The sequence below is a fragment of the Embiotoca jacksoni genome, unplaced genomic scaffold (genome assembly GCF_022577435.1).
Source record: "Embiotoca jacksoni isolate LCO1_2020_lvr unplaced genomic scaffold, fEmbJac1.0.p SCAF_4, whole genome shotgun sequence".
NCBI classification, from domain to species: Eukaryota; Metazoa; Chordata; class Actinopteri; family Embiotocidae; genus Embiotoca; species Embiotoca jacksoni.
Genome location: NW_027185392.1, coordinates 5,794,305 through 5,813,997, shown reverse-complemented (window position 1 = coordinate 5,813,997; position 19,693 = coordinate 5,794,305). Strand labels below are relative to the sequence as shown.

The window sequence follows — 19,693 nt, the reverse complement described above, 5'->3', positions numbered from 1 at the left end:
TAAGGTTAGACCGCTAACCAAGAACTCTGAATAAACCTTCATTATAGAGCTTTGTTGCAAAGGACAGATTATATAAAAAAGGTAATTGTGTGTCAAATTTAGTCATGCATCTCTAAATCTAAAATTGAAATGAAGAAAGACTCAAATGAAAAAGGCAGACTAGGTAAATGATTTATTTCACATGGTTACAAAATAAAGAAAAGTTGAAGAAATATATGAGGTGTCTTTTGGCAGTTAGACCCCATAATGATGTCACGTCTGGTCACTGGTGGTGGTGGAGCAGGGGTGAGGAATGATGCTGAAGATAGGAATGGATGTGATGCAGAGAATGACTACTGATGAGTTCAGCTGAAGAAGCCATGAATACTGGTCCTCTTGAAAACTGGAGGTGAATGGGGTGAAGGAAGGATGCATCGATCTGACAGCTGCAGAGAAAGGAGCGGTTACGAAAATGACAACAGTGAATTGATTGGCTCAGCGACAGAGGTTGTGGCAGTGATATTCTGACCGAGCTTTCACTAAGCTTCATTTGTTGAATTTTGTTCCACACAAAAACTGTCTTAGTTAGACTTGCACTTGTAGCAATTGTATGCTGGAAACACAAGTTATTACTTTACTTTATGCCAGTTTTGACTCAGCCTGTAATTATGCACACAAGTCTGCTTTACTGTTTTGATCAGTAATAGCATCCTAAATGGCCTTCTGACTTTAATCAACCTCTGATTTTCATGTAAATGCTCTTTTCATTGTTCATTTTGTATGGGGGAAAAAAAAAACTACTGGTATCACCATTCAGAAAATGCCTGGGTCGTGGCGACATTAAATACGGGTTATCTCAGGAGGGAGTATGCTTAATAAAAATGGCAATGACTGATGCCAAGAACCTCCCTGCTGCTCTTTCACAATGTGAGTGCCACAGGTGGGGATGTACGCAGCAGCTCTCTTTCTCAATTACCGAAGTCCGACCTTGATAGTAATTAGTTGTGTGATGTCCGAAAAACAGGATGACATTGAAATTCATTACAGACACTGCGGGGGATGACCGAGGTTTCCTAAAAATGTCTCTTGACCTGAATTAACTATACATTCATCATGTCACACTTCAGATTATCCTTAAAACACACACACACACACACACACACACACACACACACACACACACACACATTAAAAAAGTATGACATGGCAATTTAATTCAACAACAACAACAACAAAAAGTGACATACATAATTCAGAGCTATCATATATCATTGTTTTTGCTAAAGAAAAGAAAACAGTAAGTTTTTTCTCATAATTAATACGTATATAATATTTGAGTCTCATACGTATTATTTAGCATCTCTCAATTACAAAGAAACTATCTAAAAGATAAACTCCTAAATACACCAAAACTATATTCTAATATGACAAAGGGAACATAATTAATATTCATATTTGATAAAAGAACCCTTACAGAAAACCCACACGAATTTCACATATTCAAAAATGAATCTGATCACGTGACCACATGACATATATGATTGTGCACGTGAAAAGTGCATTTTGTCCATTCTGTGGTTTTGGAACATTTTCATAGTGTAATGTGTGAAGCCCATGTAGATTCAAACATTTTCCACAAATTTCCCTCAAGTTATCATATGTTGCAACATGTTGTAAACATGTGACATACATGGTCACCTGTGTCCCATGTGGAAAACATGTGAAACAAAAAGGTGTTGTTTTTTTTCCGCAAGGTAATCCATGATCTCTTCACTGACTTTAACTTTCTTTTATTTACTCATTGACTTGATGAATTGGGAGATGTCATGGCGCAATAAAAATGCAATCATCATTACTATATTAATGCCGCTCTGGCGTCTTTTTTTAATTTTAAATGACAGAAACAAAAGACAAACAACAAACAAAACCACAACAAAAAAAACATTAAATATCTCATCACAGCCTCTCAAAATGTAACATGCCATTGCAACACAAGACACACAACGTGTATAATTCAGCCTAACAGCCCAAATCAGCAGCAAGGCAAAATATATAACAAGGAAATGCTGGATCCATGTACATAAATCAATATCAACATTTGGAAGCAATTTATGAGAAGGAGTGTATAAGAAACTGAACTATTATAACCATGACATGACACCTATTATAAACATAAAGAAATCTTTAACTTTGAACTAAATGCTGTATATTTTGGAAGAGTCAACATGATTATTTTGTGTAGTATGATTGGTTGATTGTGTTCTCGTATTAATTAGAAAGAGTTCAATAATATTAAATAACTATCACCTTGTATGATGTGCCGTCATAGGCCTGTTTCATGGAAGACAGATTGCCATGTCACAGAAGGAAAAGCACAGAAATGATAAAATAATGATAATGATACCTGAGGACCATCCAGTTGTTTCAGTTTCAGGTCCTGGTATGTTGCATGCCGGCCGACTGTCACACTGTCATGACTTACCGGGACACACGACAGAGGCAACAGAGCCTGAATGCCTTCAGCAACACCACTGCTTTTCCTTCTAGGACAAGTCCAGAAATCTGCTGTGAAAAAGGCAGACTGTAGGTCCTTTTTTGACATTGTTAAAACAAACATTTCAGCCTTGCATTTGCAGTTAATTATGACAAACATATCGGATGTTCATTTCAAACAGTGATAGGCTTTTTTGTGTCCTAGCATTTGCTTTAAAGCAACAGATAGTCTGTTCAGAGTGCGATGTTCCTCTGTCAAATCTTCATGCCCAAAATCCCATTTTACAAACATCAGATAATCAAAAAGCAATTTCCGCAATTTCATCAAAAGGTATATGGAAGGTCATTGTGATCTGTCCATGTTTCCTCTGTATTTTTAAATACTTTTGCTTGGAAAGTTTGTTGTGCAATACAAATTAAGACTCTACAAATATTGCAAATAACCACTGAATGCTTTGTCTTCTCTTCATACACACAAACACATTTGATAAACATCCTAAGACATTTTTCTTCCGAAGCCTGAGGGTACTCTTTTGGGCCAGTAAACTGTTATTCCTCCCGGAATGTCAAACTAGCAGAGCAGTGTAAACACAGAATCATGTGCCCCCAGTGTGGTGTCTGCCACACAGACAAGAAGCTGATCTCAGACATAAAAAATGCAGTCAGAATTGTTTCAGCATAAATCTACTCGTGTTGATCGCAGTGAAGAAACATGTTACCCAACAACAATCTCAGTAACAGCACGGCCTTTTCATGTCTTTTAATGGTTTGGGGATAACAGCGGAGATAACAGTGATGCAAAAGTTAAAATAATGTCAGATTTGTCCTTTAAAGCCATGTTTCGCTCTGTCACAGGAAGCAACCAGGGTCACATTGGGAGAAGTTAGGTGAACTAGCACTTGATAAAATTACACTGACATCAGCTTAGTGGTTAAACACTGTAATCTTGCACTCAAGTATTTGAGTGTGCTTGCCTTTGTGTGGCGGTGTGCTTGAGTTTATTGGTCTGCATATGATGCACCTGTGTTAAGTTGCCTGGTGTTTTTTCCAACACTCCATTTCCAGTATAGATTATTCATTTTCATCCAATATGACAATGAACAAAAGGTAAATAAAAGCTAAAACAAGCAGCCTGGCTCTGACCGACTATTGTTCACAGCTTCAGTCTTGGCTTTGATGATGCTCAGGAAACCCTGTTCAGATAAATGTTTGCGCAGCCACTTGGACCATTCAGTGATCAACAGGCTAAGTGTGATGACATTAAAAGTGAGGTGTTTGTTTCAAAATGGAGCTCCAACAGTGGTGGCAGTGGTAAAGCTAGATGAAGCGATACGATCAGTTGTAATAATGCTCGCAAACATCGAGAAATTGAAATCAGAGCAAGAACAATGCTTCTTAAATTTACTCAATTTATTTATTCTATCTATTTACAAAGTTTGCAATGGTCATTTACGGACAGGATGTTGCACTCACATTGAAGGAACATCTATGTTGTTTAAAGCTCGGCGAATTTTGACACAGCATACGTGATATAGTGGTCAACACCGAGTGGTTAAAGGCGACTTCAGTAGTTTCACAATTAACCGGCCGTCTATGCCCGTTAGGATGCAACGACTGGATCAATCGCCACTGGAGCGTGGGTAGACCCGATCTATTCATGAAGTATATTTGGGTCTTAAAATACCAGGCAAGAAAACAAGTGTGGTCCCCCAAAAACCATTGTCTTACATACCAGATATTTCTGGCCTGCATCCTGCCCAGGTAGTAATAGGTAACTGTTTCATAGACGACACAATTTTAAACGGTAAAAGCACAGCACCCAGGCTGTACCTGTGAATAATTTATTACTACCTTTATTTTAAGTTTATAACAAATTTAGAACACCTGTTTGTTATGAGCTTTCACTGCCTCTATCTCACCTAGAATTCAGTAAAAAGGAGGGATACTATTTCTGTTCAGCGGAAATTCCCACAACACATTAAAAATGGCCGAGGGTGGTTGTGTAAGTTGTATTTTTTTTATACCCTATTCCCTAACCTCTAGTTTGTGGGCAATGACCTGGTCAAAGGAAATGAAAGGATAATTCCTAATATCCAACATACATTTGGGGAATATTTTATTCATATATAGTTCACAGTACTCTGTATCTGTACCCCTGTTTAAAAGTCAATTGCCATAAGTATAACAAAATCATTGCTCACATGTATCAGTTGGTGTGCATATATCTCACCAATTATTTTACTGACAAGTTGAAAATGGACTTTGGAATTTATGTTGGTATTTCATGGTTTTTCAGGGTCTATTGTATTATAGTAGCTGGCAGTTGGCATTTGTTTACAAGTGGGGCAAATGACACCAGTGCTCTGTGGGATACTCGTCTCTGTAGATTTTTGGCTGAAATCATGCTGTGCACACATGTGCCATCCTAGACAAACGGGCAAAGGATGGAAGCATGGATTACTATTAATAATTGAAGGGTTAGAAACCATTTTGCACAGAAGGCCCAATTCCAAAGTTACGACTGAGGATTTTTGAATTAAAGCAAACTGAAACTAGTTAAATAACTGAAACTGTAATGATTCCAAAGGCATTGTAGACTAAGTGACATAAAATAGATATTTGTGTTAAATTGAAGGCAACATTTAATAGTCACATTTTTAGTAGTTTTGTTTGCCAAAGGAGTCCATCACAGTTAGGAGTGAGTAGTAAATTCATGTGATTCAAATTTCTTTTGGTTTTGCACGATGTGTAAAATGTCTACGTTGTTAATACTGAGTAATTACACATATTTTCAGTCAAAAATCAAGTCACAGGAATAAACAGACCAGATTGCAGATTCCACTGGACTCAGTATGTCCGAACCTTCTGTGTAGCTAACATTGACTAACCACAGTCTGTAGATATGAGGCTGGAATCTTGTCAAAACACAAACAGAAGGAGCAGAGGAATTAGTGTGCTCTCTATGTGCTAAAAATAAGGAACTATTAATGTGGATGTCCATGCTTTCGCTGGGGCATCTAGCTCTAACCTGTCCTTGGGTGTATTGAATAACATAATACATGGTCAGTTCTCCTCAATCGTCTTGCACTTGAAGTCCTAAAAATACAATGCATCAGTTTAGTTTTCTACTGGTTTACAGTAAAATATTGATGATGAATTGAGTCTGTTCCACATACTTATTGGGGTTACAAGGTGTGAACATATACTGGTTCAACACAAGTAATATTTACAAACCAGTGTCTTTTTTAACCCATTTCGTTTATTTGAAATAAATCCAATTATTTTGTCCATGAATCTGGCTGGTTGGTGTTGCTCATTTGTCTCGGCAGGTAATGACCAAAATTATGTTAGGTTTTGCCCGTGATTTTTTTTTATCTGTGTATCATTGCAGCTCATTACATAGGTGTTTGCATTTATCTCTGTGTTTTAGCTACCAAACACTTCCACAGTGTTGAAAAAAGATTTTGTCATGTTACTAGCTTAGTCATTCATTAAAGCATTTTCTAAAGGTTTGGAAAGGTAAGTATACTGACCTACAGGATGTTCCTGCTCTAAATTTTAACCTGAATGTTCTCTATCTAATCTGATTTAGTTTGTCTGGGAGATTAAATTCAACCTTAAAGATGCTCACTGTGAAAATACCACCTTTTAGTGTCCTTCCTTATTTACTGGAACAATCACACAAAACTGACCACGTTGTTTAACTCTGTTACAACTCGGATTCGTCATCAGACACATATATCCATATGTCTAGTTAACTACCCTCCTACAGGTGTGTACGACATGCTGTAAACTGACCACAGGGGCAATGTGCAGTTCACTACAGCCCAGTGACTATAGAAGATCTGTGCAATGCAACGATACATGATGACACATCCCCAAGTCCCACTCGCTAGAAGCAAAAAATACAATTGTTATCACATCATAAAAAACACTAGATTCAAAACTGCACCCTTGATTAAAATGCAGAGTGCTGTCTCTGGCAGCAGACAATGGCAGCTAAATCCTCTGACAAGAAGAGAAATTCTCAGCCTCGCCTCTGCTCTGGCATCTTTGTGCTTTGTGTGTGTACAGTATATGTGTGTATTGTGCTGTGTCTTACTGTTTAAAAATGTTTTTTGCATGATTTACTTTCTCCACCCCAGTAATGTGAACCTTTACAATCTGGAGGAGAATCAAAATCACCTTTTGTTTACAAAGCCATGAACTTGTTGACATACTGCCAAACTACGGTTCTTTCACGAACTTATTTGAATCTTAAGAGCCTTCAATTTAAGGGAATAATTTTAATCTGCAACTTCTATATGTGTTCATGTTGACCTTCACAAAGTACCAGAGCCATACATGTACAGAAGCTGATTTTCTTTTTTAATATCAGTTTTCTGCTTGGCTTTATGGACAAATTTTACATTTTCAGCCCCACAACTAGCCCACTATTTCATATTGCAAGCATTGCATTAAACCTTCAGTCCAACTAACCTGGGTGAAAAAAGCACTGCTCACCATAACTATTGGCATCATACTGTTCAAGTTGCCTTAGTATCAACATTAATTGCAGTCTCTCTCACCTGCCCACCTGCACCAGAGCTTTGTTTACCAGATGGGCCACGCATAATTAAGATGATAACCCACAGCAGAGACCTGACCCTGTCACAGCATTGAAAATAAGGCTGACCAGCCCAGAGGCACACTCCACACTCCTCGTGATGCCCACAAGCTCCTGTTATGCTGCTCCCAGATAACCCTAACTTATTTCCAGGCAAAGCGAATTGTGGCATTATAATGTCCCTGACCCTTAGGGAGACAAAATGTATAATTAACCCGTCAGTCCACTAGGGGGTAGTGTGTCAGTGTCAGGTTTTGTTATGCCAAGGCCTTAAAAGTACTCGTGTGTATGACCAAAGTTGATAGAGGAGGTTGAGTGACGAAATACAAAGAATGAGGAAGTTCGCGAAGGGAGGGAGTCTCGGGTGGTCGGACGGCAGAAATACAGACTTTTACCTGGGATACCGGTGTTAGTATTGTGCATGTAAAGCACATTCAATTTTATGTCATAAATGTCCTGAAAGATATTATCCAGCAATTAAGTTTGGCATTGCATGCCTGATCATACATAGGGACACATGCAGTCTTTTATGGAATCGCTTGACAGGTCTTTATGTAGCAGAACTGATGATTGCTAAGCATGGGCTTTACTTCCAACCATTTTATACAGTGTCTCAGTCATGTAGCATATGGAAGTTTTGCTGCACCAGGCATTCTCTTTAATAGGCCAAGAGTTGCCAAACAGACATAAATTAGGGTCCGTCATATATAAATAAGAGACTGGTGCAGCATGTCCTTGTTTCCACAGCTGAATCAATTTATCAGTCTGTGATCAAATCAGTGCTCATTTAGATGTTGCGCGACAGTTTAATAAATCAGCCGTAGAGAGGTTCATATGTCTCTCCGAGTGTTTGAATCTGTGCCGTATCTAAGACAGTTTGATAAATGACAGCTAATATTTTCAAGGGTTATGTCTGCGTGTCATTTCCTGAAAATAGTGGTTGCGAACCAACAGCTGTGGCCATTGTAGGAATACATTTCATAAGTCGGCTTAAGGAAGAGAATAGATGTCCTTTGAAAAGACATCAATCCCCAAACACTGACCATGACAGTGAGTCCTATCCCCTGATCCATCCTCATGCAGTGCACTTACATCACGTCCAGATATTCTGTGGCTTTACTGTTCCTTATTCCTCACAACTAATAGCAGCAACAACTCTGTTAGTGGCTTGCACCGCTGCCTGGCTGGATTGACAATCCCCACATGAAAGGATAGTAGGAGACATAATCATTTCACCAGTTCAGCCAGCTCCAGCAGTCTTTGAAGTTGTTGCACCCTGGATCATTACAACAAGGCAACAACACCCTGTTGTCTAGCTCTGTATGGCATATCTGTGTTTGTGAACACAGCCATCGTCTCCACGGTGGGCTCAGCCACGATAGGCAGTTTGTACATTGGTGTTACCATGCTATCATTAGCAAGTTTTTATTTGATCTACTGCTGGCTCCATTTTGCTTTCAGACCTGAGGCCATTTTGTTCCCGTTTATCCAAACCACCCTAAATCCCTGATTAGTGCTACCTTCGAAACGACAACCCACCCAGAGCAGCAGCTTGAGTCATCATTGTCCTGATTTGCAAAAGCACACATCATTCTCTATAGTCCACGCTAACCAGCACCTTTACAATGATAGCAAAGGCCTGCCAGCTCTTGGGAATTCATTCAATGGTCACGTGTTGTGTATAATGTGAGTTTAATCTTGTTTGTGTGCCTGTGTCACGCACCCACCACATCCAACCCATCTACCCTCCTTACCCCATTACATGTCATTTGAGAGAGGCACAGTGTGAAAGATGGAACGGGACCGAAATGCACCTGCATCTGAAAAACTTGTTTTCTCGTCAGTCATTTCAGTTTTCTGGAGCTACCTCGCTGACTTGTAATCCTGTGCTCTTCACACTATAGATAAAAGGTCACATAGAGAGTGGTGGGTTTCACAGCAGCAAAAAGTGAGTGGAAAGAGCCCATCAGGCAAGCAGGGGATGGAGTCTGAGGCAAGTGGGAAGGTGGATAATGTCTTGACACAACAGTTTGCTCCATTATTGCTTTGACTCTGCACATTTTTATCATTGGCTTTTTTGCTAAATTACATGAATGCAGTATGTTTCTACATACTTCATAGACAATTGTATTTGGATTGAACTTTACATGACACTGAAAATTCAAAGACTATTAACAACCAAATACACTCACCGGCCACTTTACTAGGTTCACCTTGCTAGTACCGGGTTGGACCCCCTTTTGCCTTCAGAACTGCGTTAATTCTTCGTGGCATATATTCAACAAGGTGCTGGAAACATTCCTCAGAGATTTTGGTCCATATTGACATGATAGCATCACGCAGTTGCTGCAAATTTGTCGGCTGCACATCCATGATACGAATCTCCCATTCCATGACATCCCAAAGGTTCTACTGGATTGAGATCTGGTGACTTTGGAGGCCATTGGAGTACAGTGAACTCATTGTCATGTTCAAGAAACCCGTTTGAGATGATTTCAGCTTTGTGATATGGCGCATTATCCTGCTGGAAGTAGCCATCAGAAGATGGTAAACTGTGGTCATAAAGGGATGGACACGGTCAGCAGCAATACTCAGGTAGGCTGTGGCTTTTAAACGATGCTCAAGGGCCGAAAGTGGGCCAAGAAAATATCCCCCACACCATTACACCACCACCACCACCACCAGCCTGAACCGTTGATACAAGGCAGGATGGACCCATTCTTTCATGTTGTTTAAGCCAAATCCTGACCCGACCATCTGAATGTTGCAGCAGAAATTGAGACTCATCAGACCAGGCAACGGTTTTCCAATCTTCCTATTGTCCAATTTTGGTGAGCCCGTGCGAATCGTAGCCTCAGTTTCCGTTTCTTAGCTGACCGGAGTGTCTTCTGCTGCTGCAGCCCATCTACTTCAAGGTTCGACGTGTTGTGCGTCCAGAGATTGTCTTCTGCATACCTTGGTTGTAACGAGTGGTTATTTGAGTTACTGTTGCCTTTCTATCATCTCGAACTAGTCTGGCCATTCTCCTCTGACGTCTGTTATCAACAAGGCATTTTCACCCAGATAACTGCCGCTTACTGGATATTTTCTCTTTTTCGGACCATTATCTGTAAACCCTAGAGATGGTTGTGCATGAAAGTCAGACCAGCCCGTCTGGCACCAACAGCCATGCCACGTTCAAAGTCACTTAAATCACCTTTCTTCTCCATTCTGATGCTCAGTTTGAACTTCAGCAGATCATCTTGACCATGTCTACATGCCTAAATGCATTGAGTTGCCGCCATGTGATTGGCTGATTAGATATTTGCGTTAACAAGCAGTTGATCCTTACAGTATTTGTATTATTATTATTGTTATTATTATTATTATTATTGTTATTATTATTGTTATTATTATTATTATTATTTGGTGCCCCCTAATTCATAACACGCCATCGTTCAGTCTGATCCACGAAGGAGGGGAGGAGAATAGAATGATGCAATGCAGGAGAGATAAAATGATGATGAAATAGGTTTATGTCTTCTGGTATTAAGAACAGGTCCTCGAATTGGATTGACCTACAGTAGCGCTGTCTCAGGTGTTCTACCCAAGCTGTAGCGTGTGACTTTCATCAAAGCCTCAGTCTTTTCCAAACCGGTCCCACGTGACCACAGGCAGCCGCGTCATAGCGGTGTATGCATGTACTGGCAAGGGAGTGTGTGTATGTGATGAATTGACTTTTACAGCTCTGCGGTGAAACAAAAGTACATCAATGATACTCAAACCTTCTTCTCACCCCATTGACTCGCATTTTTTTTCTCTTTACCACAGCTCTGCTTTCACAGATATCACACCGCTCTCTTATTTTCTCACCCTCTAACCTATTCTCAGCCTCTCCCTCCCTCGCTTCTCTTCTCTCCTGCTGCCCTTCCTTCAGTCCCTCCCTCGCAAACTACTTGCTATTCAGTTCAGGGAGGCTGCAGGCAGCATTGCTCTAGCTCCCCATACTGCTGCTGCAGGACCAGACTTTTTTTTATTCCCTGCTCTCTTTTTCTGTCTGATAACCAGACATTTCCCCTCACTCCTTTTCTTATTCTCTCGAAACTATGCACCTAAAATCTTGACTTACAGTCCAGCAAACTTAATATTTAAACTCCCCTATTCCGTTCACGCTTCCATTCTTTTTGCTTGTTTTTTAAGAGCACACGAACTATGAAAGGATCAGTAAATCAACAACGTAGTGAATACCAAGGCAGGGCAATAACATATTTGTTTTTTTCTGGACAGTTCACAGTGTATGTTCAGAAAGGTGTTCGCCAACCTTTTTAGACACTATACAAAAGCTGATTATCTTTTCAAATTGGGTACCTCTTCCAAGGATGCCACGAGTAATTTATGGACTTCAGAGTCCTCAACAATCCATGTTGAATTCCCGAGCTAACTCCAAGTTTGTCTTCGTGCTTGTTCAGTTTACTGACAGAAAAACAGGAAAATGGAGGGTTGATAGTTTACAGCTTCGTAGTGTCATTGTGTCAGACTAAAGGGAAATGGATGATTAAGTCCTAATGGTCTCTTATTATGTGAAAAGGCCATAAGAGGTCTACATTTTCTATAACTGGTTACCATTAATGAACTCAAAACCTTTTTCCAGGTGCGACACATTAATTAATTATAAGCTTTTTTTCAGTCTTTAAGCCTTCTCGCATAAGACAGCCGTGGCTGGAGGCATTATGTGTTCAGGTGGTCTGTCCATCTAATTTTTGTGAGCGAATTATCTCAGGAATGGCTTGAGAAAATGTATTTAAATTACAACTTGACTGGCTGCTGGAGGCATGCAGTACAACCACGAGGCGGTAATTCTAGTTTTCTCAGTTTCTGCCCTCTCCTCTGTCTTTGCTGCAGTTTGTGTTTTGTTTCATTAATTTATGTAAAGTTGAATTATTATTTTTGCACTTGTTGAAATGAGTACTCTTATATAAAAAGCTCTCTAACAGTATCAAATAGAGGGATGTTGTCATATCCTTTAGGTTTGTGTACTATCGTAATGTTGTCTGTTTGATTCCAGCTGTGGCTCCTCATTTCTCTCACTGTGCGTGTCTTTTTACTAGGCAAAGGCAAAAATGCACACAATAATAGCAATAAAACATTTTACAAATGTTGGTTAGAATATGCATTAATGGTAACAATCGTATAGTGCATTCAACCGATCGGAGAACTTTGCTCGAAAAGTATTTGTGCATATGTGTTTATTCTTCTTTCTTAATTTTTACAATTTAGGATTTTGATTTTGTTCTGCATCAATCTAACAATTATCCATACAATATATCTATGCACGCAGGGTTTCAATATTTCATTCTGTTTATAGTCCATCTTAAACAAACGGGTTATTTCATACTTACGATGTGCTTGATGGTAAGCCAGATGCTTCCTCTCATGCAGCATACTTGACCACAGATGCTAATAGCCAGTGACAGGCCCACAGTCTAAACATGAGCCAGTGTAATGATAGGAGTAAGCAAACAGCATCAGCCATTAAACATAAGAGGGTTTCTGCCAGAAGGCTCTCCGGCTCTTCCTCAGGCAGCGCCGGTCTCGGCTGCATTAACTGTAACTGACATGAGACTGCCAGGCTCAAAGAGCGCTGTTATGGATACTATGAGCAACCATGTGAGAGGAGAAAAGACGTGAAGCTCTCGTATACGCAGCACATGGGAGGTCAAGAGTGTATTAGCCGTCCTGAGGCTCCAAACGGGAGCTCTGCATACTCATCCATTGTCCCATCGCAGAATTTAGGTTTTAGTAGTGTATATGTGTGTGAGCTGCTATCAATGAACAAGTCAATGGCTTTTTAATAATAATAATAATAATAATAATAAATGATGAAATGAGCCAATATTTAGATATTTATTTTGTACTGTATGGTCAATGACATGCTCATATATCATTGCTTGCTCTGTAAAAACATGACAGAATGTGTTTGATTTAAAATTCAATCATTGGTCATTGACTAACCAACCTTTTAATCAATATGTGATGAATACAATTCAAGTTTTTTCATTGTTTGTGATAAAATTAGTTTGTCATGAGTTTAATTGTAATTACATCTAATTGTAATTGTAAAGGCTACTTTGGCATTCTGTAGACCTTCCTGAAAATTGTAACTGATGTGTACTATAAGCGAAACATAAAGGATAATGAATGACATGTAGTTCACCAGGAATTCAAGGACCGAGAGCGGCTGCCTTAGGTCATTATCACTTTCATTAAACCTCATTAATAAAACCAAAGGTCTGGTGTTCAGACACTAAACATGCCTTTGAAGACATTAGTTAAAGATTACGCAACTCATCCACTGTATTAATCAAAGCCTATATGTTTTTCATCTTTTAAACTTCTCAGTATTATTTCACCCGAAATTGCAGCATAAAAAGAAACGTATCTGTGATAGTCACAAAGCATGATGCTGTTCACCGATCTGCAGTGCTGGTAACACAAATAACACAATACCACACCTTCTTTCCAGATCAGCCTAGTGATTGATGCTATTAGCGGTTAAAAAAGAGGAGGATCTTTGCGTTATTACCTCGTGTGTGTGTATAGGTTAAAAAAGTTATTGACAATAAGTATTTTTTTTGTTTGTTTTTTTGTCTATTTCATTTTAAATACTGGACTAACATTTTTGTTTGTTTAATTTGAGTTAGTCATTTTCTTAGTTTAAAGCTTTTCAAAAGACAACATTTCTGACTCCAGCTCAAATAAAAACTACCAACATACAAAACAACAAAATGTTTCAGGCCATGTCACCATTAAGCTGTCCACATTTTGAAACAGTTTGCGTACGAAAATCATCTGTATCTGACATTAGAATTTCCTGGTCATCCATATGTAGAAATCTCTGTCCACAGCGATATGTCTGAAGAATATGAAAATGACTACAGCTTCTTCTTCACTTTCTTTTCAGCTGGCCAACAACAAAACTGCCTCACAGTCAACATGCATTAAGCTGTAGGGTAGACATCCTTATTTCTTGGCAAAAATATGACGAGGCTCCAGGTTAATGACAACAGCTGTGCTCCATATTTTGGCTATCTCGATGTTTCAAATGCTTTATTACCGACAACTGTACATGTTGTCCCGATGAATGAAACGGGGAGAAAACTGGAACATCAGTAGGAAACCTGATGCTCCACTTTTCTCTCCCTTTTTTTTTTTTTTTTTGGAGCCATGTATGTGAATTATTGACTCGAAATTGCCTGTGGTGTGAATGTGAGTGTGAATTGTTGTCTGTATGTGTTAGCCTAGTGATACAATAGTGACCGGAATAGATTGCATCCCCTTCATGACCCTGCACATCACCAGGTGTAGATAATGGATGAAGGGTAAAAAAAAAAAAAAAAAAAAAAAAAGACATAATCTTTCTGTGTAATTTGAACTTTTCATTTACAACTTTGACCCCTCCAGAACAATATTCAGCTAACTGACATGTTGAAATGGGTGTGCCCACACAGCATATGGACACATACACACTGTTCTATAAATTACATTTTATACTTATTTTCTCCAGCCCTGCATTGTGCCTGCACTGTATATCTATTAGTTTCACAGGAGTTTAGAATGGATTTAATGAGATTATGTTATTGCATCTCTTTCTGTACAATATCCCTTTGTCATCTCACTTAAAATGAGAAAAAAGGAATTCTAATCTGAACTACTCATCTAGAAGAATCTTTTGTAGCCGCAGGCATTGTAGCGTGTTTTTCTTTTTCAGTATCCTGTAATCAAACTAGCTGATAGCCACCGCTGCACCTCTTTAAGTTGCACTTAATGAGAACAAGTCAAATTGGCCCATCTGTGGCACTCCAGCTGAGGGAGCGCAACTTATCTTAATGAGGATCTAGCTACACATTATCTGCTGGTAACCCGACCAACATGTTACCACTATTATCACCCCCACCCCCGGCTCGACATACACAAACACTTTCTCACCCTCTCGTTATCAGCTTTTCTTTCCCTTTAAGCCTGCTGCAGACAGTGTAACCACATTGGACAGTAATTGTACCTCTCGCTCCTGCCTAATTGAATTGACAAGGAGCCGGAATTGATATCATTTAACACATTGATCTTGGGAGACAATGAGAAACAACGCTTCATGCTCTCCCTCCACCTCACTTCTATTTTCTTCCCGTTGATTCATCTGCCCATTCTTTTGATTTGCCATGTTATTGCCTATGAATTACAAGATTCATTCCACATTTCTTGGATCAACCCTCGGCTTTGTAATTTTTTTTACCATTGTCATTTTATGGCATTAGTTTCAAAGGAGGTGCAAAGAAGTGGTGAGAAAAACAAAACAACAAAAGAGATTTAGGACAATTAATAAGTGAATGCAGTCAACTTTTCTTTTGACTGCATCAGGAAACTCTTGATTTTTTTTAGTGTGTCCATATCTTTGTTGCCGGAAAAATAAGCATTGGACATTTATTCACCTATTTCTTACAAATACCATGAATTGAACATGGACAACAGTGTGAATTAAGAAATCAAAGAGCCACAATGTAAAATCTATTGTTTCCCAATTTCACCAAAAACTTTAAGCTACAAATGCATGTGCAATGTACTTGATATAATTAAAATACTTAAATCTGAACCTAACTTTTTATTTCCAGGTATTTTCAAAATAGAATAGAAAAAGAAAACCAGCAACAACCAACATACCAACTTACAGTACAGTACGGATGCTACATGTCGCATTCCACCATCATAGAGGTCAGAAATGCAGTGAAAGGCTTTGCGCTGCAGTGCACAGTTCATTTACACACTTACTTTGAAAGGGCCTGAGAGAGCAGAAACGCTCGCAGCCCTCACCACCAGCGCACACCATCCACCAGCCATCTCCTGAGTGGGCAAGAATAACTCCACTTCCACTGCCTCCATTACACCACACACCACCTATTTTCAGGCCCCCTCCTCTGTCTCCCTTTCCCCAGCAGAGAATGAATGAGAGCACACCAGGGGGTGGAAAATAACAGATGGGGACAGTTGGGAACATTGTCTGCAAAGCAGCATGGGGAATTGTGTTTACCAGAGAACCAAACATGCACATTCCATTATGTGGCAGTCAAAAACTAAGCAATCAATGTTGCTGTATGGGACACAATTGAATCAACAGCCAGCCGTATTGTCAAGCTTTTAATGGCAATGAATTGGAGAGCACAGATGCATACTCATCCATGGCACACCTGGAAGGGAATGGAGAAAAGTCAAATTTCCAGATAAACGCTGTCGGCTCATAAATACATGAATGTGACTCAGTTTATTTCTCACACACATGTGCACGCACATATCAAAGACCACAGTTTTGATAGAATATGAGCCTGACACATTGACTAACCTATGATTCATCATCGCATACTGCCTTGTATAGGAAGTTTGTGATGGGGGATTCATGCGTAGGGTTTTTAATTGGGTGTTTTATGTTTTGCGGAAACAAAACCAACATGAGCAATATGTTTTTCATTTCATATTAAAGGCGCTTTGACATATCAAAACTGAAGAATAATTACAGTGTAAGGGCAGCATATTTTTAGTAATGGTAGTCTTCTTCACTTACTATAACTGCCTAAAGCGTGCTACATTGATCCCAAAGATTAAAGCTGGCAAAATGAAGTTATTACAAATTATACACAACAAGAACGACTGTTCATTTGTCAATAAGAGCTCAAAATAGCAGGTGCTGGGTTTTGTCCCTTTGGTCTGACATCAATGTGCTGTTTTAATCTCTTTTAGCTCAGATGAAAGAGTTTTGGGTTTTGAGAAATAAAACAGTTTGGATTACCGAATCTCGAAAAACAACAACAAAAGGCAGGGTTTACCAGTTCGTCTATTCATCACATGAATATTAAGACAAGTTATGCTATCTATAGCTTGACCATTGTCTGTTTTAATCAAGGTTGTTGGACATACATCCTGTGAATATGTTTGGTTTGTCCTCAGGAAGGTTGCAGTTAAGTCCCTCTTTGTTTTGGGTGGGAAGCATATGTAATCCGGTGCGTCCCTTAATGACACATTAGGCTCTTTAGGCAACACAATGATTAATGTTGTCATGTCATCTGCTGTGGCATGGAAGAGCTTGTCTGTGCATGAACATCAAAGTTGTGAGTGCTTGTATGAGTGTGTTACACATAATGGAAGGCATCTGAATGCTATCCTCATCCCCCCCTCCGCCCCCACCCCCCTCACCTCCCCGTGTCAATCAGTGAACTCACGGAGAGCCGTTGTCTGTATAATTCAGAATAAGACTTGCAGATAGAGTACAACCACATGCACACAGGGCCGCCATTCAGGTCGGGGTCAGGTGGGTGTTCTTCTGCTGAATATGAAAGTGGATCTCAGCTATATTGTTCAAATTATATGCCAGTTTTCTCCCTTTCACTTTGGTGCATGAGAAATGACTGCATTGTGTGATTGCTATTAGAAGAGGGGGTGACTAACTATACGAGCTCGGAGACAAATGACTTCAAAATGTTTAACATCTATGAGCAAGAAGTCTTGCTATATGAGCCTTGGCCAAGGGCAAGCCAGCGACACATTAGACAGAAAAGGAAATCGTATCTGTTTTTACAACTCCAGGCTCTTTTCATTGAGCAGTACTTTCACATACTGCATCAGTGACCTTGCAAACATGTGAACTCGCATGTGAGCTTGCAGTGCGACAAATTCAAAATGGGAAACAATACTAAAAGATGAAGGCTGTTTGTTCTCAAGTTGGTATCTTCCTGAATGGCAAGTCTTTTTGTGAGACAGGAGAAAAGAAAGTGTTCCCTGATAGATGCGCCATAACACAGTTCACAGTCTCTCTATTCTCTGTAACATGGGGCATATTCATACCCAATGTGGAAACAGTCATTTTTACCACTCAGTGTTAACCTGGGGGTGAGTTTATCATGTGTGTTTGACGGGGGTTGATTTAGTTCTCTGTGACATATAGATACGAAGCATTCTTGTTCCACTTAATTATCAAATGGGCAGGACAATCAGGCACCAACACAGAGATAAGCAACCACATTTGGAGTCTCATTAAACGGGATAATGACTAAATAGCCCTTTTACTTACGCCCTGTTGTTCTGGAGTGGTCAGTGCATCTCAAGAAATTGTTTTTGAAGCAGACATGGATGAATGAGAATCCATGTCACCAGGTGTATGTTTTTCTGCAAAGGCTGATAAGCAATTTGGTTGTTCGCCTTCATGCCATGCTGGGCAGAACTGTCAGATGGTTGCCTGGCAACGATACAAATAATTTTGTATGCTGGTATTGCTTTGACAGAAGATGACTGTGTCGTACAATCTGTTGATCATCCTGCTTCCTTTTTTCCTTTTTTTACTCAGGAAGATATTCTAATAAGAGCAGCAAAAGCTATATGAAGGTTTTGTAAACTTCTTTGCAGACAGCATGAATCATAACATCCTTAAACAACAGAGCAGGGTTCCACTCTTTTGTCAGCTATCAAAATAAAGGGACACTGTTATCTGCATGAATAATTATCTATTGACATTCAGTTTGAAATGTGGTAGCGTTCGACTTGATGCTGCAGCTGATTGAGAGGAAGTGAGGGAGAGTTGGCAGTCAATGTAGCACATTATTCACCTCTAAAAGGGATTATACCCTTTCCCCATGTGCCAGCCTGCATATATTTTATATTATTTATTTTGTTGCTTATTCTTTTATTCATTTAACTAGAGAGAGAGGTTTAAATGTGGAAAAGTTTGTTAACGTATCATTTTTTGCCCAAAACAGTCGTGACATGCCAATCAATCACATGTTGTGTTCTGATAGAAACAAAAGTGGCTTTCACACATGCAACCCTGAACTTACCCAGACATCACTGTACGTAAGAGCGCAAATGTCTGATCAGTTGCACCGGGCATTAAACAGACTTGACTGTGCCAGCTCCCTGGTATTATGTCCGTGTAATGTCCAATTGAGCCCATGTGTGAATAGGCTCGAAGTCACAGCGAGTGTGTGGGCGTGCTGATGACGTTTCTGTCATGGCTTCTTCATGCTCTACTCAGGTGTCACCATCCGCCAGACAGAGTATTTTAAGTGGATGAGAATGCATCTGACATTCACAGTTTCCTGTGGTTTGCTGCATGTGTAAAAGGGCGACTCTGGACGATGTCCAAACATGATTATGAGAACATTGTCTGGCGTTTCCGTGAGAAAACAGCTGTGACACCCAAGCCCTTGGTGGACAATAGGCACAGTAGTGACGGCTATACCAGTCATAGTAAAAGTCCATTCATAAGCAGTGCATTCATAGAAGTGTGATTAGGATTTTCACTACTTCCCACTGCGTAAGACAGACTTTTCTCACTCATTTCTCCACAAAGATCAGAGTATAGTATGTTTCCTGGAGCAGAACTGGTTCACTCCGAGACACTGACACCATCTTTTGAACCTTGAGGCCAGGCTGCCATCCCAAGTCAGATAAAAAGTGGAAATGCAATTAGTGGAGTAGTAAAAAAAAAAAATTAAAAAAAATTAAAAAATCCTCCGTCACATCTCTGTGGTTTCTGAGTAAAAACAGTAGAACTTGCAAGTGGTAAATAGAGCACACGGGTGGAAAATCTGAAGGTGG

General features: G+C 39.6%; 1 protein-coding gene across 1 annotated transcript in view; it reads left to right on the top strand.

Annotated features, from left to right (window-relative positions):
- ctnna2 (catenin (cadherin-associated protein), alpha 2) overlaps positions 1–19,693 on the top strand; it is a 307,282-nt gene that overhangs the window by 195,211 nt on the left and 92,378 nt on the right. The gene's annotated exons all lie outside the window — the stretch shown is intronic.